The following is a 27,200-nucleotide window of genomic DNA, read 5'->3' as shown; positions in this document are numbered from 1 at the left end:
TCGGATGCCTAGGCAGTACTAAATAGAGCAGCATAATTGTCTCATCCATATCATATCTGTTAATATATTCTAGAATAAGATTCACCATTTTGTTTGTCAGTAATACTTGGGGATCAAGCATTATTGGTGACAAATACCCTGAGATACTTGGTGATCAAAACTCCTGAGATTTCCTCCAGTTGGGCTGCCTAATGTATAATACATATCTCAATATTGTGTACATACATAATACACAATATTTGGAAAATGTCAGAGGAAAAGCTAGTGGGAACCGCTAGAAGGGCTATGCTGGAGTTCGACCTGATCTTCAGATAGAAACCAAAACTCTGTCTTTGAAGTTCTTGGCTGCAGACACTGCAACATCAAAGACATGCCTGGGAGATCACCTTCTATTGATTTTTTTTCCCCTCCTCTGCTGACAGACTTTTCAGGATGCAGGACTTTCCTGTTCTATTTTTTTCTTTGCTTTCCTTGTGTATTAAATAAGTTCCAGAAACTTAAGAGTGCTGCTACATTAGCTGTTAATTAGTTGTCACCAATTAAAACAGTGGGTCAAGAACAGCTGGAACTAGTGTCTTTGATCTGATACTTGGGGGGAAAAAAATCCTATGTGAATTTTGGTAATGAAAGCTCAGTCTGGAAGAGTTTGCAGAAACACACAGATAAAAAGGTTTCTTTTTCTTTTTTCTTTTTTTTTTTTGATGAGTGACAGTCATGACATATTAAGAAAGAGACATATGAAGCAGCATGTCAAGTAGAATTTTAACTTCACTAAGATTCAGATACTTAAAGCTCAGAAATGGAGTGCACTGCAAGTACTATGGAGTTACCCAAGTTATAGTCTGGAAAGTCATAAGCAAAGTCTGGGATGAATAAACTTCAAATTTTGCCTTACTGAATTCAGAGCCCTGCTCTAGAGCTCCCTGTGATGCTGAAGCCATACTTTCGCCTAGTGCCAAAATGTGACGACATCAGACACCTATTTTAAGTAGCTATTACACACATAAACTGAGATGATAGAATGGTGCATGGCTCTTTCCATCTTGGCTGTGTTTGTGTGATTTCCTGGGGAGCAAAAGGAAGAATTTCATTCTGGCTGCTGTTAGGTGATGGCCAAGCATCTTTCTGTACAAAGTGAACGTCACTCTTCCACCGTGTTGGTTGTCTAGGCACAATTTAAGGCTTACGTGAGCATTGAGTTTTAAAGTAGCTTTTGCTTTAAGTTTTGTGTAAGTCAGTTTTTACTAAGTCTATGTGTAACACTGAATCCTGCTCTCAGTAATTTCAATTTAAAATGTCTAGTCTAAAGATTGCTGTGGAATAAGTGGTGTTAACAGCTGGGCTTAAACTCACTGACACAGGTTTAAGGTAATCTTCATTTAGATATCTATAAGACAGAATTGTAGCCCTATTTCCACCCAAAAAGAGTGGAACAGCGAGAAGGATCCTTGATGGAAATCTGGAGGAGACGGGTCTGTGCTCTTAGGGAAGCCTGGAGAATGGGTGTAGTAGGTTTGGAGAAGAAAGTAGTTGTATGGAAGAAGGTGGCTTTCCAGCAAAGCAGCCCAGAGAAGCAGCACCCCTCTGAGGAGGCGTCCGACAGAGGCAGCCTGCAGGACTCGGTCACAGCCTGAGTGAGGACAAAGATCTGCTTCACGGCCGAAAGCCCTCCTTATAGGGACAGGGGTGGTGTAGGTATAGTTCTGGCTGTGCGGGCAGGGAATAGCCGAAGGGGGAGGATTTCAAACCCTTCCTGGGGGCTTGCTTTTACAAACACATGTTTTTGAAATGCCAAATTTGCATTTTAATCAGTGCATTCATACAGTGGTGAAAGTTCTCCCCAAAGGATCCAGCACTTGGTCTAAATGCCTGTTTTTGAGGCTTCTCCCAGCCCACAGTCTAGCATTGTTCAAGCTGAGTGCAAGTTTTCTTCTTTCTGTCTTTCACCATGCTTTTATCTACCCAGTATGTGAAACCCTCAGTCACTTCAAAACCAACCCCCACATTCATCCTTACTCCTCTTTCTCACAATACTTAGTAAAACATAGCAATGCTTAGGCTGCTGCTGTGCTAGGTTCACTGTCATTATTTTCTTCCCTATCCTTCTGCTGTTTCTTTTTTCTTGATTTCAGTTATTAAATAATAATAATAATAATAATAAAAAAATAGGTTCTCTACTTGGTTTCTTTTGAGGCAGAGTGTTCACCAGTGTTTTGAGAGAAAAATGGAAAATAATTGCCAGAGCACTGGTAAATTATTTATGAAGAAGTGGAATGTGATAATTAGCCATACTAAAATCCATTTTCCACTCCAAAAATGATCCTGCATTGTTGTCAACTGGACTAAAGAGTAAAATCACTCTCGAACAACTTAAAACAATTAAGGGAATATTACATTGGACGGCAGTTGCATGAATACGCACACAAAGTCAGAGGTTTGAACCTCTTGGCAAAATTTTAAGAAGTGGGTTTAAATTAGATAGACACTTTTGGGCTGTTTTTGAGAAAAGCAGAGACACAAGCAGCATAAAAAAGGGCAAAAGTTATTGTCCAAAGTTGAACTTTGCGGAACATTAAGCCACAGACTGGAAAACTCTGGTTATGGTGAATTATCTCTAATGCAATTCTGTTTACAAGAATATACAATGTCTGCTCTCCGGAATCCAGGAGACAGTCAAGCTACAGTCCTCCTGCCAGTCCATCCTTGCCTTGCTTTTTTGTCTCAAAACCTTTTAGTTCCTATTTTCTTTTGTTTTCTGTACACAAAGCATTGCTGTCCAAATGCTTTCTCAGGTCTGGAGAAGAACTCCACATCTTCTCATGACCAGAGAGTATTTTCCAAACCCCACCACCATGAAGTTATATGTAAGTCTCTTTTCCCGAGAGCCGCACTCCCATGACCACTGGATGTATTTACTCCCTTTTCTGCCTGGAGCAATCACATGTTAAGGCACACCTTGCAGGCATTTATGGCCATCATCCTCCAGGAAATGTCTTCTGATGTTCTTCACAACTGTAGTCCTGAAAGGACTTGGTCCTAAAGACTGTAGTCCTCAAGAGCTTATTGGAAGTGTTTTACTGCAGAAAAGGTCCTGTTCCTAAACGGAGTCTAACCCTGGCGCTCAAGACCTCACTGATACGTCTCTTGAAGCTCCTGACAGGTTGTTTGCCACTGATGGTGGTGTTCCTTGGGGTGACGGCTATCGGCTCTCTCTGCAGGGAAGAGTAATAGAGATTAAGGTGATCATCACTCCCACTTGTACCATTTTCTTTCTGGACTGGGTTATTCCCTGAGTCAGGAAATACAAGGGATTGTATTCTTCTCTCCACTTCATGCCCCAAGGGTTGGGAAATCCCTGTGCACATTGAATGCCAAATGCCCAGTAGGCATCAACCTTCTCTCCTCGTGGGACTGAGCTTTTCAGTCAGCTTGGCTGCTCGTGTCAGCTGAGAGATCAAACACTACAATGATCTCCATGCAGAGATTAACAAAATAATGGATTTGTCATGAGATAGGCAAGGGTGGTTGGCCTGAATTAATCACAGCACATACGCTGGAGTCCAAGCTACATCCCTTGTCTCACAAAAACGCATCTCCTGTGGAGCTGCACTGTGCATCTGTCAGCGTGTCCCCACTGAAACTCCCAGCAGCAGCGCCGTGCTCAGCAGAGCATCTGTGGAGGAGAAGGTTCCGCTGGGATTCCCCTGCCCCGAGCACCGGCACAGGCTGGAAGAGGAAAAGGCTGTTCCATACCAGTGTGACAGGATTTCAAGATTTGTTGTTCGTGCGTACATTCCTCTCTCACCACCCCTTGCCTCTTCATCGTTTATCCTTGCATCCCGTATCCTTGGGGGTTCTGCGGCCACGAGGAGCTGCACGCCAGGCGCGGGTAGGGACGGGCGAACACAGCGGCCAGGCCCCAGAGTGCCCGGAGACACCGGCCCTCCCCGGCCCCTCGGAGCGGGTTCTGCCCGGGGTTAGCCCGGCTGACGCCTGGGGCCGGGTGGGAAGAGCAGCACCCGCACACCCCCCCCCGCCCCCGCCAGAGGGCGCCGGCGCAAAAGCGACCAGAGGCCGCGGGGACGGGCGGGGGGACGGGGGGGGGACACACGGGCCGGGGTCCGAGCGGCTCCGCGAACCGGCCCTGCCCTGGTGTGAAGGGGCAGCGAGCAAAAAACCCCCGTGTTTATTGTCACTGCCGTGGGCAGGGTCACAAAGCAAGGCTACAGGAATTGCAGATCTAATAAAAGGGCTTTTGGGGAGCGGGGGGGGCGCGGTGGTTGGTTTTGGAGAGGGGCTGTTTATCAGGGGGTGTAGTGACAGGACAAGGGGGAATGGTGTTAAACTAAAAGAGGGGAGATGGAGATGAGATGTGAGGCAGAAATCCTTCCCTGTGAGGGTGCTGAGGCCCTGGCACAGGGTGCCCAGAGAAGCTGTGGCTGCCCCTGGCTCCCTGGCAGTGTTCAAGGCCAGGTTGGATGGGGCTTTGGGCAACCTGGGCTAGTGGAGGGTGTCCCTGCCCATGGCAGGGGTGGCACTGGATGGGCTGGGAGGTCCCTTCCCACCCAAACCATTCTATGATTTTGGGTTTTGGGTTTGTTTTTTTTTTTTTTTACCAATATGAACAAATGTATAATGCAGCTAGATGATCAGCCCCAACTGGTGCACCCCGAAAGAAGACAGCACCCAAAACACTCTGCCTCAAGCTGGAGCCTACAGGTGGGTTGGGATGGTTTGCTTTTATGGTCACTTCTGCAGCCTGAGGGCAGCAGGATGGTGCAGTGTCATGCCGGAGCGCTGCTGGGTTTCTCCTGCACCTCTTGTGGGAGAGGGGGTAGGAGGGGAGCATGGTGGCTCATGGTAGAGCTCAGACCCTTTTTTCCAGAGCGTTGGAAGATTAGCCAGCTCTCAGTTCAAATCTCCTGGGAACAGCTAATGCAGAGGTTTACGCTTGAAACTGCTTGCTCATTACTTGCAAAGAAAAGTTTAAACACACCATTCACTATTTTAGAGGAAGGGAGAAAGGCAGGACTTGGTTCTTTTCCTAACTGTCTCCAAGTCTTTGCTGTTTTGAACATGGTTTTTGCAGGCATTTTCACAGGTGCTAAACAAATCAGGTGCTCAAAATCCACTGAAAACAGTGGATGTAGACAGTCTAACTCTCCTATGTCACAACTTTGTTTTCTAATCTTCCTGCCTGGATAACTGCACAGGGTGTCCTTTAAAATAAACATTTTGTTCAGCCAGTGAGGAATTCTCAGGTTGGGAACCATAGCCCTTGTAACGCAGCTTTTCTCTCAGATTTCTGCTTACCTGATCTGGTAGCTGTGGTAGCCGTCGTCCAGCGCCTGTCTAGGAGCTCCCTGGAAATCACATGCTGTTGCTGGCCCACCTATTGCTTAGCATGACAAAAATCACAGACAAATGCATTCAGGAATGAAGTAATATGCAGGCAGAAGTTTTGCTAGATACCATTTTTGATACAGTCAGAAAATAGGAGGAGAAAGAGGGTAAACACCTTTGGGCATTAAAAAAAGCCAAGAAGCTGAACGCACAGCTTGGACAAGCTCTAAATATGGTTGAGAAAGAGCAGGAGAAACAAGGCTTCGTCCTGAAAGCCAAGAACATGGTTCATGTTCAATTCCTCCTGTATATATAGGAACAGAGGACTTTGTGGCTTTTTTTTTTACATGAGCAAAACTGCATCAATGCTACCTGTCTCCATCAGCCTTTTTTCCTCTTACAGAGGTGCAGAAACCACCTGCAAGGCAATCACATTTGCAGAGGTGTCACTTCTTTCATTTAAGACTTTCCCTGCACTTAATGAGATCAAAAGCATTTAAAACGCTGTTGCTATTCTTGAGTAGCATCTCACTCAGAAAAATAGTCAGTAGGTTTGACCAAGAACACCACCATGTGTATACAAGATTTTAATTGCATCCATTTCAACAAGGAGTAAGTCCTAACTTAATTGCCAGAAAACACTCTGTTCCATGGCTATATTTCAAAAAGTTGCACGTGGATAAAAATGTCAAGGATATGTCTAGAAACTATACAACACCAGAAACAACCTTTTCCAGATTTGACAGAAATGCTACCTTCTGTCACAAGTTTTGATCAGGCAAATATAGGAAGAAAAAGCATACACGCGAGCATATGTTTTAGATTATTTTCTCATCATAGCCCCTTAACTGGAAGTTGACACATACCTATTAGTGATAATTGACAATATGAATCAACACAATTTTCTAAGCGTTGACAGAACCAAATTGCATCTCAGTTCTGGAATTCAAACCAAGTCCTGGGGAAAAAAAAAAAAAAGCAGCAAGCAATTAGATCCGTTTCTGAACTGTCACATAGGCACAGATCTTGCGAATGCATCTATTTTACTTAAGCAGCAGCTTATCTTTCTATTCCTAAATTTGTGATTGACTTAAGCCTAGTCAAAATAAATCTCTCATAAAGGAAAAGACAAATGCTGAGTGGGTTTAAAACACCCATTTCGAGCAATCCACCCTCTCACACAGACCGAAGATACTGTTAAATGTGTGGTTTTGCCATTATAACTGCACCTGCAAAGGAAGTTTTGCAGGGACAAATGTACCAGTCAGACAAGGTAACAAATATCAGCAGAAGCTGAACAAACAGAAGTGTGCAGTAGGCTGCGGTACAAAAATCAGAGTGATTAGTAGAAGTGCTGTTCAGTCTTTTTTTAATTAGCACATACAAGCTAGGACAGGTTTTTCAAACCTTGGAGCGGTCAGCTGGGTTAAGTTACATTGTGCAACTCATCCACGTTCCTAAATGGGATTTCTGTATAGTCATGGTTGAAAAATGGAGGCCCCGTGGTTTTCATAGTTTTCTGATTCTCGGTACATGCACATACAAATAAAAAAAAAAAGTGCTATTCTAGGTGTATCATGGCATTGCTTACAGAAAACTTATGAAGTTGCTGTTGCCTTCAACATCCTGAAGTTCACTTGCTGGCTTTAATTTGAAGTTAATTTTTGCCAATCTGACAGTAAGGGTCTGATTTGATTATGTGAATTAATTAAGAATCGAAAAGTCCAAAATTATATTTGATTCCTTGACCTTATTTTCAAATGCTAATCTAACAGAAGCGAGCTGGAAATACCCTTCCTTCACAAGGTGAGAAAGACTATTTGATCAATAAAGATCAGCATACCTGGAAGGCTGACAGGCATTCATTTGAAAGTAAATGCCTTAGTTTAATGATGACAGCAAATCCACAGCGAGGATCAGAGCCATTCAGTAAATTACGAAGGAGCTGATTTGGGTACCATGGGAATGGCTTCATTAGTCACATGTTTTTACAGACTCCAGTGCTTTGGCAGTCACTGTCATGGACAATAAAAAGAGTTTTTAAGATTCCCTGTGTGACTGCACATAGCATCATGCCGTCTCAAACAGACGGTGATATAGACTTTTTGCTCCAGACAATAACTTAACTGGTCCTGGGAGCAATAATGCTGCCACTGCAAGGCTGCTGGTGCCCATGCAAAGCAAGGAAGGATTACATCAGTGCTTTTTGATGGGGCTGCACAACTGTTGCGACAGTTCCTGGGTCTAAATCCTTCCTCGCCTTGCTCTTTGGCCTTTAGAAATGTGAGGCCAGAAGGAAACGGGCTCTGAGGTGTTGATGGCATTGAGGCCATCTTGAAAGGCCTTCAGACACCTTGCAGAAGAGGAAGCAGCACTTCGCTTTCTGGGTTTTGTATCCCAACTTGGCCATGCCTCTGAGTACAGAAGATGATCTCAGGCTGTACCTGGTGGGACCCTCAGCCCCCAGTTAGATGTCCAGTCTCCCAACACAGCGCACAAGCAGAGCAGGAGCCTTGCAACCCAGCCAATGTGTTACGACCAGGAGGCAGCAGCTCTGTCCCCCACAAACATAGAGCCAGAGCGCTCGGGCTGTGGGAAAGCAAACACTATTTCATTTCTTCCTCCAGAGCACAGAGTTGAACTCTCATCACCCATGTCTTCAGTGCACACCCTAGTAATGGGGTAAAGTGGACAGCAGGGTATTCTGTGGCTTCCTTTGAGGCTGCTCTCTGTTGTATAAAACACTGAAACCATCCAAGCAGAGGTGGTTGTTCTCAGATCTCCAAGGAAAATGCTTTTACCACTGGCCATCTCTCTCATTCCCTCTGGCTCAGCAAGTGCCGAGACCCTCTGCGATTGCGCACGTGCCTGCTGCAGAAATATGGATGGCATGGGGAAGTTGACTGGTGGAAACTTGGGCAGGGCTTAAGCAAGGTTTGAAGGATCTCAGGACTGCTGACATTTAATTTTGCCCCAGGCTATGAGAAGATATTTAGTGCCCAATTCTCATTAATTTTAGACACTTGAATATTGTTGGTAACTCAGGCCTTTGCTTCTGTGCTTTTTCCTTATCACTTCTGTCTGTAGGAGTTACGAACGCATTGGAAGAGAGCCTGTTCCTAAGCACATGTGTACATTGTGCTTATTGCTGCAGGACCTGCTGGTGCTGTACAGCCCCTCTAGCAGATATACCAAAGTGGTCAGCCTTCCCTCTGATAAATGGGCAGTTGTTTGAAAAAAATGAAAGTAATCAGTTTCTGAGTTATCCAAGAATTCAGATGTATATGAGGGAGGGAAAGTGCTGAAAATGTGAAAAATAGCTTTGTAGAGCAGCCAGATGATTCAACTATGCAGTGAAATAAGACAAATGTGTGTCAGGTGAAGATTGGACATGTTTTTTCTTTTAAAAAATTAATATTTTTTATTGTTAGATGCATGAAATCACCTTATGAGCCCTAATTTCAGGCCAACCTGTCTTCAAGATACTAAAAAAATTTAAAAATGTGTTGGTTCCAGAATGCTGCTTCTGTTTCTCAAAAAGAAATGTGCAAAGATTGTTTACAGCCCAAGCATGCAGGGCATAGCTATGGTTAAAATCTGGCATAAGAGAAATAACACTTGATTTGATCCAGACATAGCCAAGTTGCTAAACCTAGTGTTTTAACAATATTCTAATCTTTGGGAATGGACAGCGATTTCATTGCCTGTTACCACCAGAGAGACAAAAGTCTGCAGGAGTTAAATATCTGGGGATTTATACACCAGCCTCTACTTTTGCATGAAAGCAAAGAAGGATTTCCCAGAACACTCTCCGTTGCGTTTGCTTTGCTAAGCGCACGTCTGGCAGAACCAAATTTCAGCACCACACACATCTGTGAAGTAGTTGAGCTTTCTCTCGTGGAGTATCCAGGCTACTTAAGCACACGTGCACTTGGCTGGACCTGGGAGGTAACGGATCTCCAACCCATTGTGTGGTGGGCTGTAATCACGTCATCCTGGTAGCACTAATAGCAGGTACGATCCTTGCCGGAAGAAGGAATGCCAAAGGCAACCTCGTGTCTCCCTGCCTGGCTCGTATTTACCTGCTCTCGCAGCAGCGGGTTCTGTGCAGTCAGCTCAGTGACTGGTGTTTTTACAGACAGGGGAGACTGAAATTATTTCCCAGCTCGATGTTCGAAGGAAGCCCAAATCCATACAGAGCAAGCATCAATGTTCCCTTTCCCTCATCTATACTATGTAGTATGTATGTAAGTCCAGAACTAACCCTATTTAATGGCAGAAGCTAACCTTCCCGCCCAGCAAGGGATGTGACAAGTGTGGCTCTGGCTGGTTCTTCTCTCTTCAGTCTCTGCAGATGATGGACACGTGCCTAATACAGTTGCAGAGAAAATATTCCATGTTACAGCAATAAGCCAAACAGAAAACAGATTACCAGTCACAAAGAAAAAACATTAAGAAAGGCACAAATGAGACCACTCGAAAAAAAAAAAAAAGAGAAAGTAATTAGCAACATCCTTGTGGGAACTGGACGAGAGGAGGAGACAGCCTTGTCAGTGGCTATGGGGTACTCTACGAAGGGAAAGGGAAAGTGAAAGGCTGAAGCTTTAGATAGCCTAGGGTTTCTGACCACCCATCTAATGTTTTTTGTCTTTGAACTACAAATACAAATCTAAATACAAATTAATCCCCAGCTCTGTCTGGGTTTGAACATAAGGATGCAGGTCCGGAAAAGAAATGCATTAGGTGGAAAGGGGAACCAGGCACCCCTTGTCCTGCATCTGTTGGTAGTACAACAATCTTCACAGTGCAGCTGTCTGGAAAACCCTGGTCTCCCAAATTGTAGTCTGAGACTTCCCACAAGTGTTTCTTTCATGGTAAAAAAGCCTTGCAATTCTTAACAAGTAAGCATCTGCCTTGGTATTGAATAATTTTGTTTGTATTGAGCCAAGTGAGAAAGAAAACGGAAATCAGGAGCCCAAGTTTCAGAAGAGGAAAAAAAAAATAAAAATTTTTTTCTCTGAACACCCTGATCTGTAGTCATCTGAAGACATAGGCAAAGCACCTGAAACATGCCTGGAGATTTATGAAGCTTTGACTCACACCCAACTGCTTTGTTGCACACCACACTAGCACTCTCATTTTGCTGCATTTTCCACTCCGCACAATAGATTTTAACTTTCAGTTGGGTGCTAGCATAAGAATTCGAGCATCAGGAAGACTCGTCCATCCCGATCTACATCTTCAAAATGATCAAGCTTTTTAGCTACCAGAATCTGCTCTAAGAGGCTATGAGGTTTGCACAGCTAGAAGGCAGCGTGCTCTGCAGCCTCCTCGCTCTGTAAGCACTCCATTAGGTTCATTTTTGGTGATTTCCCAAGTTACAGTGCAGCAGTCATGACCAAGGCTGGACTGAAGCCTTGCAGAGAGAAGGTGTTTATCTGAAGTGCTCCAAAATGAATTGGTCCAGGAGGCTGGTTTGGATCATCCCCTGGTGAAGGGACAGGTTTTGGCTTAGCAGAGAGGCTGTCTGTGATGAAACCTTTCCTCCAGAGAAACCCCTCAGGGGACAGCTGGCTTTCAGGAGTTCCAGCAGGTGTGTCCATATTACTGTTTTAGCCATTTTTCTCCCCGACCCATGAGCAGCACATCTTTGTCTGCAGCACTGGGGAAAGAATAAACACTTCTCTCTTTCCCCTGAAAAGCTTACCAAGAATTGGGAACCCCGTGCACTAAAGCGTCTTGGACTGTTTCCCTTCAGAATCATAGAATCATAGAATGGTTTGGGTTGGAAGGGACCTCAAAGATCATCTAGTTCCAACCCCCCATGCTGTGGGCAGGAACACCCTCCACTAGACCATGTTGCCCAAAGCTTCATCCAACCTGGTCTTAAACACTGCCAGGGATGGGGCCTCCACAACCTCTCTGGGCAACCTGTTCCAGTGCCTCACCACCCTCACAGTAAAGAATTTCTTTCTAACATCTAATCTAAATCAACCCTCCTTCAGCTTAAACCCATTCCCCCTTGTCCTGTCACTACACTCCCTGATAAACAGTCCCTCCCCATCTTTCCTGTAGGCCCCTTCAGGTACTGGTAAGCTGCAATTAGATCTCCCCAGAGCTGCCTTTTCTCCAAGATGAACAACTGCAATGCTCTCAGCCTGTCCTCATGGGAGAAGTGCTCCAGCCCTCTGATCAGCTTCATGGCCCTCCTCTGGACTCTCTCCAACAGCTCCATGTCTCTCCTGTACTGGGGCCCCAGAGCTGGACGCAGTTCTCCAGGTGGGGTCTCACCAGAGCGGAGTAGAGGGGCAGGATCACCTCCCTCGACCTGCTGGTCACGCCTCTTTTGATGCAGCCCAGGACACGGTTGGCTTTCTGGGCTGCAAGCGCACACTGCCGGCTCATGTTGAGCTTCTCATCAATCAACACCCCCAAGTCATTCTCCTCGGGGCTGCTTTCAATCCATTCCTTGCCCAGCCTTTAGATGTGCTTGGGATTGCACTGACCCACATGCAGGACCTTGCACTTGGCCTTGTTGAACTTCATGCGGTTTGCACGGGCCCACCTCTCCAGCCTGTCCAGGTCCCTCTGAATGGCAGCCACTGACACTGGGTTTTGTGGCTATTGTTCTGCTCTTGATTACACATTGCTCCAAACAACAGGGTGGAGAGCCCAGGGATCCTGATGTTCAAACACTTCCCTGCTTTGTGCAGACACTCCCTTTGAGCCTCCAACACGGAGTGAATCCTGTGCCCCTTCAGGAGACAACTCCGATGATTTCCTAAGCTTGGTAGCAGTCGCTGCCACAGTTCAAGTTGGACGAGGTTAACGCAGATTTTTGCCGTAACTCAAGGGCACGGACATTGGGCAGAAGATAGCAGACAACACAGCAGAGCAAGCACACAGCAGGGAGTTGTTTTGAAAGAGGTATCTGAGAGGGACACGAGCTCCTGGTGTCCATTCTGTACAGGAGGAGCTGGGAATCTCCGATTTCTTGCAAGATTTCACCAGTAAATTCACTCAAGTCTCTTGCCTCTTGCAGTAAGCAGTCTGCTGTCCCAAAGTTACTTAACTTTGTTGCCAGGAGGGGAGAAAATTCGGTTCACTGTCTATTGTTATCACTCCCTTTTTTAAGAAGAAATAGAGAGTCCTCTGTTTCATGACCAAATTCTATTATTGCCACAGCCATGAATAAACCAAACCACAGTAAATGTGAAGGATTAGTAACCAAGGACAAAGATAAATACAGCCCACATAAAAATGTCAGATCCCTGGTAACTTCTGAGAAGTATATTTCTTTTGTCTCTGACTCTTGCCTTTCCCTTGCACATCTCTCTCTTTTAAACACAATCTGGAGCTTGTTTTCCCCACCTGCAGAGATGAAGAAGCGTGTGGTGGGTTGACCCTGCCTGGATGCCAGGTGTCCACCAAGCCACTTGCAAGCACCCAAGACTGCATCCATGTGCACCAACTTAATTAGATCGGTTCCCTCATGTTCGTGGCTTTTTCACAGCGTGGTCTCTGCGAAGACGTAGGAACACAATTCCTGCCCTGAGAGATGTAGGAACAAAGCTTTAGAGTCATTCTGACCATTTTCTCTTTGGGGATGCATTCTGTGCTTTCAGCCACACGTTTCATCCAGGTCTGATCCACAGGCATAAATCCTGGAGCACGGCAGTTGCTTTGAACCTGAAGCGACAGGCGCAGAGCTCAAATTAACGCAGCTTCTCCGAAGCCGAGACTATCCTTCTGCTAACACAGCCCTCACGCTCCCCAGAGCTCTGAGCACTGCTAATTCAGTCTGGTTAGCCCAGGTACCATCCTGCGGTCCGCCCACTCTACCTGAAGTGGCATTGAAAGGAAGAGTTCAGATGATTGCTGTGTTTTTGTAAGACATGGTGAAGTTAAGAAAATCCAGATCAAGAGTTATATTCTTTCTGAACAGGCAACAACAGAGTCTTCCTAGAGAATCTAGAACAAAGTCTTCTAACATCACAAAATGAAAATCCTCTTTTACAGAGTTAATTGAAGCCACCTTGTTGCAAGAAACCTGAACCAAAAGTAAAATTAACATCCTGATCACATCCTTCCCTGGAGAACTGTAACTTGCAGGCAGGAAACAAACGCTTTCTACAGTTTAAACCGATACCAGGTTTTCTTAAGAATGTAGCTCCTTCCCACACACTGGCCACCAATATTAATTTTTAAACCTCAATATGAAACATTGCAGCTCAGTGTAATTTTACAGGACATCTGAGAATTCCCAGCAAGTCATATTCATCATGTGGTAATGAAATCAATACCCAATTTTTCTTTTTTTCAAAGGAACATTTTTCACTTCCTTTTGTTATCATCTTTGGCCTCACTAAATAACTTCTTGCTGTACCTTTAGTACATATATTATGTAATCGTAACGAGGCTTACGTGCAACTCAGAGTCCTTACAGAAAAGGGAAAGACATAACCGTTTAAGGAAAATTGGAGATGATTTACTCTCACCCAGTACACTTTCCATATTCTGGAACTTCTAACGCTATCTGAAAGGCAGAGACTCGGCGTATTTCCAGAGCAGTATTTCTGCCAGAAATAGGATCATATCAGTGCAACACTCCTCCTTGTATGTTTTCTTATGAACGGGTCAATTCAAGCAGGGTACCTGCAATAACAAGTTCTTCTGATAATCTGTAACAACTATCGCACCAGTGAACCACGAAGATCAGTAACTTGGACACTAATGGAGCATTGCTTACTTCTGCCTCAAAATTTTATCTTTTTTCTCTGCTTTATCATTTATGTATCGCAATATAGAGATGTTTCAGAGGGTGCTTTTGTGAATAACAAAGACATACAGTTAAACTGGGAAACTAGACACATGAGTAATTTAGGGTATGGTAGCAAGTTGCCACATCTGCTAAGCTACTGTTCACTAGACCACATCCACTAAATTGCAATAACTCTGTGTTTCAAAGTTTAGCCAGTGGTAAGCGCAAAGTGATGCACCTTAGCTGAGCACTCTTCATGAGGGATGAAGAAAGGCAGGATCTGTCATGGGTAAAGAACATGCTCACGATAGTCGCTGTGACTCGGCAATGCATGGTTTGGGATAGTCCGCTTGCCAGAGGTAACTGCTTAAATTAGTGCTTCAGGGAAAACAAGTCCTGAGAGGGAGAAAGAAAAAAAAAAAAAAAAAAAAGATGCTTACTGTTGTTAAAGAGTCTTTCCAAACTCTTTACATCTCTACATTTTTTGGAAGTGGTTTTGTTTTTTTAAAACTTTCTCTTACTAATTAGCTTGCCACCCAGTTATTGGGTATGGGATACGCTTCCATTCCCTGCAGCATTTGAGCCAGGTCCCTTTTAGATTCAAAAAAATTAACGTTTTCAATTTAAATAGGGACCTTGTCATTTCAGAAAATTATTCTTGAAAGAAATATAGTTTGGGAAACCCCATTCTCCTTGATGGTTTTGTGTATTTATCTGGTTATGTAGGAACCGATCCCTTTTGAGCTGGCAGATTTACAGGCTCTCCCTGATACTGGTCTGTCAGGAAAGCAACTGGCCCGCACATCTCCTGCCTCTGTCACTCAGGCAGTTGTTTTCCTGCAGGTTCTTCCCAGTACAAGAGACATATTTCTTGCTCTTATGGAAATCCATAGTGTCCTTCCCGGTAACAGAGGGTACTGCTGCTCTGCTTTTTATGAGTCCTTTATCTCGAGGGCAGCTCAGCCCACACAGACAGAGCATGACCCCTTTTACTGCATTTTCTACTGCTGCTTCATCTTATACTTACTATCCAACAGCATTTCTCTGTTTTAAGAATTCAACTCAAAACCACACTGCACCTTTACAGAAAAAAAGGAAAAGGAAAACTACTTTAAACTTGCCAAAAATTTAGAAGTACCTTCTTCAACTTTGTTTTGAGATGAAACTCACGTTGTATTCCTAGAATGCAGCAACTAAGCATTTTCAGAAGCTCTGCTATGGCTTTATGTTGTACTTCACTGGATTCTAGTGAAAAGCCCAGGATGTCAAGCACTGAAACGCCACTTCTTTCCCAAGCAGCTACAGAAATACAGAGCACTGCAGAGATGTATCTTCTATGGAAATTGTACAGGAATAACATTCAAGCTTCAGCATCTGTTGTCAAATCTCTTTGTTGGAAACCATACATCTTGCCACATGTAGCCATTTAATCTTTCTTCTCACTTTATATGTCCATCGTTGTGGGGGTTTGACCCTGGCTGGAGGCTCGGTGCCCACCCAGCCGCTCTATCACTGCCCCTCCTCAAGCGGACATGGGGAGAAAAAGTGCAAGGAAAGGCTCACAGGTTGAGATAAGGGCAGGGAGATCACTGAGCAATTACCATCGTGGGCAAAACAGACTTCACTTGGGGAAAATTAATTTAATTTACTACCAATCAAATCAGAGTAGGGTAATGAGAAATAAAACCAAATCTTGAAACACCTTCCCCCCACCTCTCCTTTCTTTCTGGGTTCAACTTTACTCCCAGTTTTCTCTCCCTCCCCCCCAGCGGCACAGGGGGATGGGAAATGGGGGTTGTGGTCAGTTCATCACACAGTGTCTCTGCCGCTCCTTCCTCCTCAGGGGGAGGACTCCTCACACTCAGCCCCTGCTCCAGCCTGGGGGCCCTCCCACGGGAGACAGTCCTTCACCAACTTCTCCAACATGAGTCCTTCCCACGGGCTGCAGTCCTTCACCAACTTCTCCAACACGAGTCCTTCCCACGGGCTGCAGTCCTTCACCAACTTCTCCAACACGAGTCCTTCCCACGGGCTGCAGTCCTTCACCAACTTCTCCAACACGAGTCCTTCCCACGGGCTGCAGTCCTTCACCAACTTCTCCAACACGAGTCCTTCCCACGGGCTGCAGTCCTTCACCAACTTCTCCAACACGAGTCCTTCCCACGGGCTGCAGTCCTTCACCAACTTCTCCAACACGAGTCCTTCCCACGGGCTGCAGTCCTTCACCAACTTCTCCAACACGAGTCCTTCCCACGGGCTGCAGTCCTTCACCAACTTCTCCAACACGAGTCCTTCCCACGGGCTGCAGTCCTTCACCAACTTCTCCAACACGAGTCCTTCCCACGGGCTGCAGTCCTTCACCAACTTCTCCAACACGAGTCCTTCCCACGGGCTGCAGTCCTTCACCAACTTCTCCAACACGAGTCCTTCCCACGGGCTGCAGTCCTTCACCAACTTCTCCAACACGAGTCCTTCCCACGGGCTGCAGTCCTTCACCAACTTCTCCAACACGAGTCCTTCCCACGGGCTGCAGTCCTTCACCAACTTCTCCAACACGAGTCCTTCCCACGGGCTGCAGTCCTTCACCAACTTCTCCAACACGAGTCCTTCCCACGGGCTGCAGTCCTTCACCAACTTCTCCAACACGAGTCCTTCCCACGGGCTGCAGTCCTTCACCAACTTCTCCAACACGAGTCCTTCCCACGGGCTGCAGTCCTTCACCAACTTCTCCAACACGAGTCCTTCCCACGGGCTGCAGTCCTTCACCAACTTCTCCAACACGAGTCCTTCCCACGGGCTGCAGTCCTTCACCAACTTCTCCAACACGAGTCCTTCCCACGGGCTGCAGTCCTTCACCAACTTCTCCAACACGAGTCCTTCCCACGGGCTGCAGTCCTTCACCAACTTCTCCAACACGAGTCCTTCCCACGGGCTGCAGTCCTTCACCAACTTCTCCAACACGAGTCCTTCCCACGGGCTGCAGTCCTTCACCAACTTCTCCAACGTGAGTCCTTCCCACGGGCTGCAGTCCTTCACCAACTTCTCCAACACGAGTCCTTCCCACGGGCTGCAGTCCTTCACCAACTTCTCCAACACGAGTCCTTCCCACGGGCTGCAGTCCTTCACCAACTTCTCCAACACGAGTCCTTCCCACGGGCTGCAGTCCTTCACCAACTTCTCCAACATGAGTCCTTCCCACGGGCTGCAGTCCTTCACCAACTTCTCCAACACGAGTCCTTCCCACGGGCTGCAGTCCTTCACCAACTTCTCCAACACGAGTCCTTCCCACGGGCTGCAGTCCTTCACCAACTTCTCCAACACGAGTCCTTCCCACGGGCTGCAGTCCTTCACCAACTTCTCCAACACGAGTCCTTCCCACGGGCTGCAGTCCTTCACCAACTTCTCCAACACGAGTCCTTCCCACGGGCTGCAGTCCTTCACCAACTTCTCCAACACGAGTCCTTCCCACGGGCTGCAGTCCTTCACCAACTTCTCCAACACGAGTCCTTCCCACGGGCTGCAGTCCTTCACCAACTTCTCCAACACGAGTCCTTCCCACGGGCTGCAGTCCTTCACCAACTTCTCCAACACGAGTCCTTCCCACGGGCTGCAGTCCTTCACCAACTTCTCCAACACGAGTCCTTCCCACGGGCTGCAGTCCTTCACCAACTTCTCCAACACGAGTCCTTCCCACGGGCTGCAGTTCTTCACCAACTTCTCCAACACGAGTCCTTCCCACGGGCTGCAGTCCTTCACCAACTTCTCCAACACGAGTCCTTCCCACGGGCTGCAGTCCTTCACCAACTTCTCCAACACGAGTCCTTCCCACGGGCTGCAGTCCTTCACCAACTTCTCCAACGTGAGTCCTTCCCACGGGCTGCAGTCCTTCACCAACTTCTCCAACACGAGTCCTTCCCACGGGCTGCAGTCCTTCACCAACTTCTCCAACACGAGTCCTTCCCACGGGCTGCAGTTCTTCACCAACTTCTCCAACACGAGTCCTTCCCACGGGCTGCAGTTCTTCACCAACTTCTCCATCATGGGTCCTTCCCACGGGCTGCAGTTCTTCACCAACTTCTCCATCATGGGTCTCTCCCACAGGGTGCAGACCTTCAGGAGCAGACTGCTCCAGCGTGGGTCCCACACGGGGTCACAAGTCCTGTCAGCAAACCTGCTCTGGAATGGGCTCCTCTCTCCACGGGTCCACAGGTCCCGCCAGGAGCTTGCTCCAGCATGGGCTTCCCACAGGCCACAGCCTCCTTCAGGTGTCTCCACCTGCCCCACCATCATCCTCCATGGGCTGCAGGTGGATATCTGCTCCACCACCAGCCTCCATGGCCTGCAGGAAAATAGCCTGCCTCACCATGGTCTTCTCCACAGGCTGCAGGGGGATCTTTGCTCTGGTGTCTGGTTCCTTCTTCAGTGACCTTGGTGTCTGCAGAGTTGTTTCTCTCAAATATTCTCACTCCTCTCTCCAGCTGCTGTTGTGCAGCAGTTTTTTCCCCTTCTTAAGTATGTTTTCCCAGAGGTGCTACCACCATTGCTGGTGGGCTTGACCTTGGCCAGTGGCGGGTCTGTGTTGGGGCCAGCTGGCATTGGCCCTATTGGACATGGAGGAATCTTCTCACAGAAGCCACACCTGTAGCCCCTCCACTACCCAAACCTTGCCACACAAACCCAATACAATCCTAGGCATTGATTTTCTCTGTTTTGATTTTTACCAAGGGGTGGTTAAGACAGCAAAACAAACAATAGCAATACTTTTTCCAGAAGCGCATCTGAGTGCAGAACAATACCTTTCAACACCCAGTAAAGAAAGAAACTGTTGCAGGATGTCAGCTTTAATCTTAACCTCAAAGTAAATCAAAACCAAAGCTTGAGAGGACTCATCTCTCGATTTCTCCCTCCCCGTGAGGCTCCTGGTCTGCAGAACAGAAAAGGGGGGGGACACCAAAAAACAGCTTTTTAAGATTTAAAGGGATGTTGTGATTTACCCACTTTATAAGTGAGCTAGGAGCAGTCGCAGCCTTGTAGGTTACTCACAGTAGTTCACAGCTGAGTTAGTCATCATGAGCCCTGTCCTCCACGGAGGCTGTTGTGCTGGGCTCTTGCCTGGCTGCGGAGCAGCAGACCCAGAAACCATCCCTCCCGGCAGTCTGCTGTGCCGGCTGAGCGCAGCTGCAGTGTTTGCGCTTCCCAGAGGAAAACAGAAAAAACTGCTCTGCTCTCAGGGGGCCTGTGCAGGTTTTAAGCTCAAAAGGACAGAGCCAAAACAGACCAAGAAGCAGCACTCACCTTTTTGCCTCGTGGGCTTTGCTCTTCAGCAAATATTGCTCAGGTTGATGTGCAGACTTCTCCCAGGCAGAACGTGTCCCCTGTGAGAAAAAGCAACTTATTTCTCATAGGATCTCTGCTGTCAAGAGCATTTAGGGTAGCAAAATAAAACACAACTTTTAGAACTTGCTCATTTTTATTATTCTACTATAGCCCAATAAAGTCTGTATCTTCATAAACAGGACCACTACGGTTCATTAGAATAAATGTTTAGTAACTGTCATCTTTGAGAATCACGTACTTTGCCCTAGCTGTAGGAGATTTCTTCTTTATCCCCCAGCAGAGCAGAAAATCTTGCAGTTGTTTTGGTACTCAGGAAAATGGGAACCTTTCCTGTGATGACAGGGAACTGCCTGACACTTGGATGCTATTGGGACTTGAAAATATTTTCCAAGCTCTGTTGGCTACTTTTATTTTCCTTCCACATCTCTCACAGCAAGTCTTAGCTTAGAGCTCATTTCATTATTTTAGCATTCTTTACATTCATGTGTTTGTGTACAGGTACGCATACGTACAGCTACAGTGAAATATATTGCATTTACTATTGGCTGCGCAGGCAAGGCTCATGTCTTTGACCCAAGGAATAGCTTATCTTGAGGAAATGGTGTGACCGTAACACAGTGCCTCTTCAGAGCTGCACTCTGCTGATTGCTCCAGATCCTCTCATTTTGTGCATTTTCCTTCCTTCTTGCCTGTTTCTCACCCCATGGTAGCTGGGAATGCTTTTGCTGGGCCTTGAGACACCAAAACACCAGTCCTTTGTAATCAGAAATCATCCTGTGCCTCTGGCAGATCTGTTTCTCCACTGAAGGGATGCCTTGCCCTGTAGTTGCTTTGCATAAGGCACATCAGAGCAATTTTAGGAGCTAGCTCAGCTTTACTGTTGCAGTGGCTCTGGCACAACTGCGTGACAGAAGTGAACCGTTGTCCACAGGTAAACAACAGGAACTCCTTTCCAGCAGACTGAGGCACCACTCACTGAAACTCCGTCTTTTGTCTTGTGTGATGGTATTTGCTCGACCTTTTGGTTCCCACAATTCTGCTCAGTAGACTCTAGTAAGAAGATATAATGTGGTGGAGCAAAATTCTCCTCTAACCTCTTTCTGCCTTTACTTATGATCATGAGTTTGTTTCAAATTTAGGAACTAAACTAAGGGACTATTGATACATACTGAAACAATAGCTCAAACTGTGCATAAACTGACCCAAAACCCAGAGAAACAAACGGAAAACCTCCCAACTACCCTTAGGGGGTTTTAGATCAGATTGTGAAACCAATTGTACTGCATCGTGCTGCATCTGAGACTATATCAGGTGTTCTTATGGTCTCACAGTCCTTCTCATCAATGACTATCTCAGGCGCTTGCAGAGTGACAGCATTTCCTGTGCCCTGCACCTGGACTCACAGATTTAGTTAAGTCAACAGAACTGGACAAACATTTGTGGGCTGAGATGACAAGATTGCACTGAAAACGGTACAACAAATCCCAACAGCAACAACTTATGACTCCTGCCCTGAGAGCTTGTCACGTGAAACGCTACAGTCTGATATGTGGCTGAGGGAGGCCCTCCCATGGAGTCACGAGGTTCAGAAAGGACCCCCTTGCTTTCTAAACTCCTTCTCAGAGAGGAGCCTAGGTGCAGCAAGGTCCAGTCTTAGTCCCAGACTTGGTCAACGGTTTATGTCTAAAGGGTTATGTGTGTAGCCACTTATCAGAGTCAACGTTTGCCTGTCAGAGCCCCACTAAGGACTTTCACTGAAACAGTTTCGCAAAGTTGAAAAGAAAAATAGGTAATTTATTGAAGCGACAGATATAAAAGTTCAGAATTGCTGTTGATAAATGCACTAACTGCAACAATTTTGAGCTCAAGTTAATAGTTCAGCGCTTTTGTTAATGATAGTTTTCCTGGGGTAACATCCGACATAATCGGAGGCGCAAGTCTTACCAAAGAGGCGTCCCTGCTTGGGGAGGAGAGAGGTCCAGGCCCGTCGACCCATCCGGATAGTTGGAGGTCTTGTCCTCAGAAAAGAGGATTCTAAATGCCAGATTTATACTTTTGGCGAGGTGGGACTAAGTCAGGTATTGTGTGTCGATTGGCCCTTAACAAGGCTTGTTGTGCAGTTGATCGGGGCTGGGGGGTGGGGAAGCGGCGGCAAACAAAGGCATTCAGTACAGAGGAGCGGTGGTCTGTTTAGTTTTACCAAAGTAACATCAAGCTGTGAAGGCTCCCCCTCACCCCAGGCGTCACTTAGTTGAGTAAGGAGCAGACCTGTCAGGCGCTGCATCTTGTTAAGATGAACAAATTGCTCATCTCCTGCCCCTGTTCAGGTCCAGTGCTTATCAGTGCAAGACAAGCAAGTTGCTCAATCCCTGCTCTCGCCCAAGCTGGACTCCCCCAGGGCCCCTTCTGCTGGGTCGTAATGGCCCTGTATTCGGCACCAACAAGCCTGGATAAGTCCGGCACCCCACAGAGCTACGTTCATACACCTGGAGCTGCCAAGCCAGGTGGCAGTATGCTAACCTTACCAAAGTTGGTTATTCATTGGAGAACAGCTGAGTTTTGCAAAGGCCTGAGATTGAGGCATTGGATTGGGATTCCTGAAATAAACTTTGCTATTGACTCTCTCTGGGAGACTCTCCAAATGAGTCAGGGTTAGATTCCGAGCAGCCTTGAGGAAACACCTTGCGGCTTGCTGGAAATCAACCCCAGAGTCATGTGTCTGAGGTGCCCACTGCAAGGGGTCGGTGCAGCCAAATGGGCCAGAGCTTCAGAGCCTGAACAAGGACTGTGGGAGCAGCATGCTTAGAAGGAGCAACAAAGTGACCAGTTAAACAAAAATGTGCTTTTCCAAATCTCTCCTCCAATTTGCTGCTAGATTGAGCCATAAATGTGTTTTAATACGTGGCTGCTGTATTTCAGACTAATACTTTGTCCAGGAGGAAAGCCCAAATGTTGTGTTAACAACTGCAATACCGTTCTCCATGAGCACACCAGACAGAGTCCTAGCTTGTACTTAACAGTTCTAAGTGCCTCCCCATGTTGGGACATGAGTCTGTGCAGCTTTGAGCACAAAGGGCATCACGTTAAACTTATCATGGGAACACTGTGGTGCAGTGCTGCCCAGAGTTGTGCAGCATCCTTAGCCTTTACTGTTCACCTCTGTGGAAATTTGAGGTGCTTATCTTCAAGATCAACAGACAAAACATGCAGAAAATGGAGGGAGGGGCAGGGAGAGCACCAAAAGGCTTTGGAAGTCCCTTCCTTTTCAGGACAGTTGTGTGCGTCTCTTGGTAAGGCTGGGAGAAGGTACTTGGCAATGACAGTGCTGGTCTTTGCTGTGCAGACTCAGCAATGCCAAAAGATGGCCCAATTTAGGAGAAATATCACTTCGTACTCACCAAGGAGTTTTTCTAGCTGCATCTGGGCGATACCTTCCTCAGCCATTTTTCATATTCCTGATTTTCTTGACTTATATTCCTTTGTTTTTATCTTTTTGCTTCATAGTTTGGTCTTTGAACATTCCTGCTCCTCCATTAACTTTTGCATAGTTAAAAATTATATAAATTATGTTTATGATAATCTACAGCACTGAAAAGGATCAAGTACCTCCCAGCTTACAGTGATAGCCATTGGTTTAAAGGACAGAAACGAGGGTGACACCTCCTACTTACAGGATAGCAGATAGAACAAAATGACACATCTGCCCCGGACAAACAGCATTGGTTGTCTTTGCCAAAAGTACAACCTTCAAAAGGAAGGCTTCAGAAGAGACATCCTGGAGATGAAAGTCAACATACCTAAGGAAACTCTAAATATAGTGAGAGGAAGCCAGAAATATGAATGAGAGTGTTTTGGACAACACAAGGAGTTGGTAGGCAGCTAGCCCTTCTGTCTTGAAGTTATTTGATGTAACTTATCACATCTGCAAGCACATACAAAACTCCATTCTTGGGATTATCTTGTTATTTTGTCCCACTAATTGCTCTGTACTGCTTTTCAAATGCTTGCCAATGGCTCTCCAAAGCAAAGGGCTAAGAAACCACTGTCTGACACTCCAGGCTGAAAACAAGTTCACCACGTTGAGATTTTTACACTCAGAAAACTCAAAAGTTTCTAATTGTCTATCAAGGAGAGAAGGAAACAAATGTGAATCAACAGTGCAATATACATTCCCTCACAATATTTATGAAAGCAAATGAAATTAGTATCATCGATCACAAATAGTATAACAGAAAGCATCCGCCCATCCCACAGTTTCATAGGCCATTAGGAGCTACAAAGTTTGGGCATCTTCTCTGTAAAAACCAAAGAAAACTATTGTTTCTGAACAATTTTTGTTTTATGATCAAAAGTATGCTCAAATCATTCTTTTGGATTTGAAGAACTATTTCATGTCTTTATAATAAAAGATTTCAAAAGCAAATGGTTCTTTAGACATCATCTTTTCTTCTAATGGACAGGCTTTACAAGGGTATGGAAAAGTCTGCATGAGGTTTCTATAACAATGAAAGAATTCTGATTTATTGACAGAATGGTCCAGAATAGGAAACTTGATTTTCAAGTTGATCCAAAGCTAAACAGCTTCAATTTTCATTCCTCTCTTAATTGCATTCTACTCTCTGCAATTTCAACCACACTGTTTCCTTCCTAAACAAAGCTTTCTTCATTAAGATTTTACGGAAATAGAGCCAAAAAATATTTCTGACTAAAAATACTTCTTTTGTCTTCAAAGAAATATAAATGTTTAGCCCAACAAATTACAAGAAAGATGAAAATAGCAAAAAGTCTCCAGAAGTTCTTCGCATTAAAATGTCTTTCACATGTTTGTTACATAACTTGTAAAGGCAAAGCTATGCTAATTAATTAGCGAATTCCAGTAAGAAATTAAGTAAAAGAAACGGTGAAAATGTGAGAGGCTTACATATGATTGTGCCTGTTATTGTGAAAATTAGGGCAGACACAAGAAAGTAAAAGGCAACAGGTTTGAAACAGATAAAGTGTGTTTTATTACCTCAATGAAATAAATTTGAAATTCATAGTCATGTAATAAAATTGTAGTCAAGAGCTTAACAGGATCCAGAAAAGGGCTAGAGACTCACAAGACTAAGAAGAATATTCATATTTACCAGAAAGAGAACATAAATGCAGAAGAGGACTGAGCTCTTCTGCTCCATGAACGAAGCCCTCTCACTGTGTCAACATGAAGTTTCTCTGACCTGGTGATGGGTGAGTCACCAGCTCAGGGCAGTGTATTTTATGTATGTACAAATTACGTTCCTGCTGACCCTTAGGTGTTTTTACCATTTCTTTGGATAAGGAAACAGCATCACCTCACTGTCTGTAGCATTTCCTAGGTGACTGATTTTGCAGTTGCAGAAGTAGTAATGTATAGTCTGGAATTTTCAAAAGGAATGTTGTAGTTTTGTGCTTCGTTGGGTGCACTCAGGTCCAGGCAGGTTATTCAAAGCAAAATGGGTGACATATAAAAGCAACTCCTGTAAATTTGTTCTAGGCATTGCAGAGAAAAGAGTGAATTTTGCATTCCTGATGCAGAGGTCAGAAAATTGAGAACAGAAGCATGTAAAAAAAAATAGCAAGCACCTAAATAATGTTATGGAAATTACACACGCCAGCTGACATAGCAGGGCTTGATGCTAAGTTTCCCTGTAAGCCAAAAGACAAACTCCTTTATGCAGTGCTTTCTATTAATAGCACTACAGCTCGAGCTGGGTGCCTCTGAAGAGGTCTCTGAAGAACAATATTAATACTAAGGTCTGGGGTCTTCTTGCTTTTTATTGGTTTTTATTGGTTTGATTTGTTTGCTGTTTCATTACTAAGCAGTTGCTGAGCGATCATCATCTTATATCCGGTATCACATCCTCTTAGGTCAGTTTTGGCCAATTCTTTAGTTAGGTATTCGGCATGTTGTCGTACAGTTGTTACAGTTCACATGCCACGATCTATAGGCTTTGTCCAGTCTAGCTATTAATGTCTAAGCTGCTAGCTCTAAGTTTCAACTAACTTTCTCTACAACAGTCCTCTCTGTTTTTATTAACATTCCTGTTATCATATGGGAGCAGAGTATTTGTAGCCTCTAAGGTGTGATCACTGTTGAGACAACACTGGATCATTTTAAAAACTAATAACCCATAAAAAATTTGTTTTGCCTAAGCTCTTAAATTTGGTACCCAGGAGGTAAGACCACACTTTTTGGAATCCTGCTGGAGTATTGTCCAACTGTATTTTATGCATTAATTTTATTTGTTCCCATAGCTTTCAGACATCAGCTGGAATCCTTTCCCTCTGTGTAATAAGCACTGCAAATGTCAGCAACTTCACCCGTAACCAGGGGTGGTAAAACCCCTTATTAACAGTCTCGGATGGTCTGCTAAACTAAGCATCTGAGGAGTCCCATGTCCAAGTAGCCCTGGAAAGGAAACAGAAATTACCTGAATTCGTAACTCCTTCGTCCTTCAGAAATTCCAATGGTTTCAGTCGCCAAAGTAGAAATCATGGTAGGTTCCTCCATCAGCAGTCTTTGTTCATCTACTGAATGATCCTCAGGTAGCTGTTTAATGTGCAATTGGTGGATCCAGGCTTCCTTCCCCATAACTTTTATGGCAAAGTAAGAACTTAATAAGACAGTATGCGGTCCCTCCCACCTGGGTTCCAGTTTAGATTTACAGGAAAATACTTTTATTAAAACTCAATCCCCAGGCTGAAAATCATGTACCTGTATCTCTGGAGGGGTGGGTTGGTACTGCTGAGCATGATTCCTTTTAATTTTGAAACTTTCTTGTAAAAGCATTTGTATCCCTAATGCAAATTTGGTAACCTGTAGATCTCCATCTAGGAGGCTGGTCCTAGCGGGGACGAAGGTCTGCCAAACACTACTGCTGTGGATGACCGCACTAGAGGTTGGTGAGGGGTATTTCAATATCCCAATATAACATAGTAATATTCCTTAAAACTTCAGGCCATTTCAAACCTATCTGACTATAAGTTCAAATAGTTTTACCGTTTCTTTTACTTTCATTGTAGCTTTTGATATGAGCTGGACAGTGTATTACAGCAATTTCCCTTGGAAGCTTAATAGTTTCCAACAGCATTTGGATTTCAGTTCCATTAGAAATATTCTTTCCTGCCAAGGTAAGGAACTCCTATTCTTTCCATAGCATAGCCATTGCATGACACACTCCAAAAGTGTATTTAGAATCGGTATAAACAGTTATCCACTGATTACATTCCCACCAGGCTGCTTTGTTAATACAGTTCAGCCCCTTGGGCACTCACCAAGGGTTGCAGAAGTTCTGCTTCAAGTTCCTCTAAGTTTCTCACCACTGCATAGTCCGTGTGTCCTTTTCCATTCACATAGTATGAAGATCCATCAGTGAACAGGGTTAGATCAGAGTTCTCTGGCGGTTGATCTTGCAGATCTTCCTGTAGGTGGCTGGAGTGAAACACTACCTTAGCACAATCATGATGTGGCTGACAGGTAGTAAAGTTGCTGGATTCAAAACATTACATCTTTTTAAAATAATATTATCTGCATTTAAAATTGCTAATTCACAACAACATGCTCTTTGTGGGGACAAGGCTTGTTGTGGTATGTTGTTTAAGAATCAGTTCTACTTCACGCGGGTCATGCGCAGTTCTTGGGTGACTCGGAATTAATCATCTGCTTCTTTCTATGATTGTCGCTGCTGCTGCTCTCACTTTAATACAGAAATTATTCCCTGCCGCTACAGGATCCAGTTGA

The 27,200-nt window shown here is 45.2% G+C and overlaps 2 long non-coding RNA genes across 3 annotated transcripts in view; one reads left to right on the top strand and one right to left on the bottom strand.

The window, feature by feature from the left end:
* The window catches only part of LOC142604174 (uncharacterized), a 44,466-nt gene that overhangs the window by 2,104 nt on the left and 15,162 nt on the right, over positions 1–27,200 (top strand). The window lies entirely within an intron of this gene.
* LOC142604173 (uncharacterized) lies at positions 1,020–27,068 on the bottom strand. The gene is made up of 6 exons (XR_012838063.1): positions 26,735–27,068; positions 19,400–19,479; positions 9,608–9,712; positions 6,210–6,301; positions 5,314–5,398; positions 1,020–3,212 (listed from the first exon to the last, which is right to left on the bottom strand). It is a non-coding gene; the product is annotated as an uncharacterized LOC142604173 (long non-coding RNA).

The sequence above is a fragment of the Balearica regulorum genome, chromosome 16 (genome assembly GCF_011004875.1).
Source record: "Balearica regulorum gibbericeps isolate bBalReg1 chromosome 16, bBalReg1.pri, whole genome shotgun sequence".
NCBI lineage: Eukaryota > Metazoa > Chordata > Aves > Gruiformes > Gruidae > Balearica > Balearica regulorum.
This window is presented reverse-complemented; position numbering and strand designations above follow the sequence as displayed.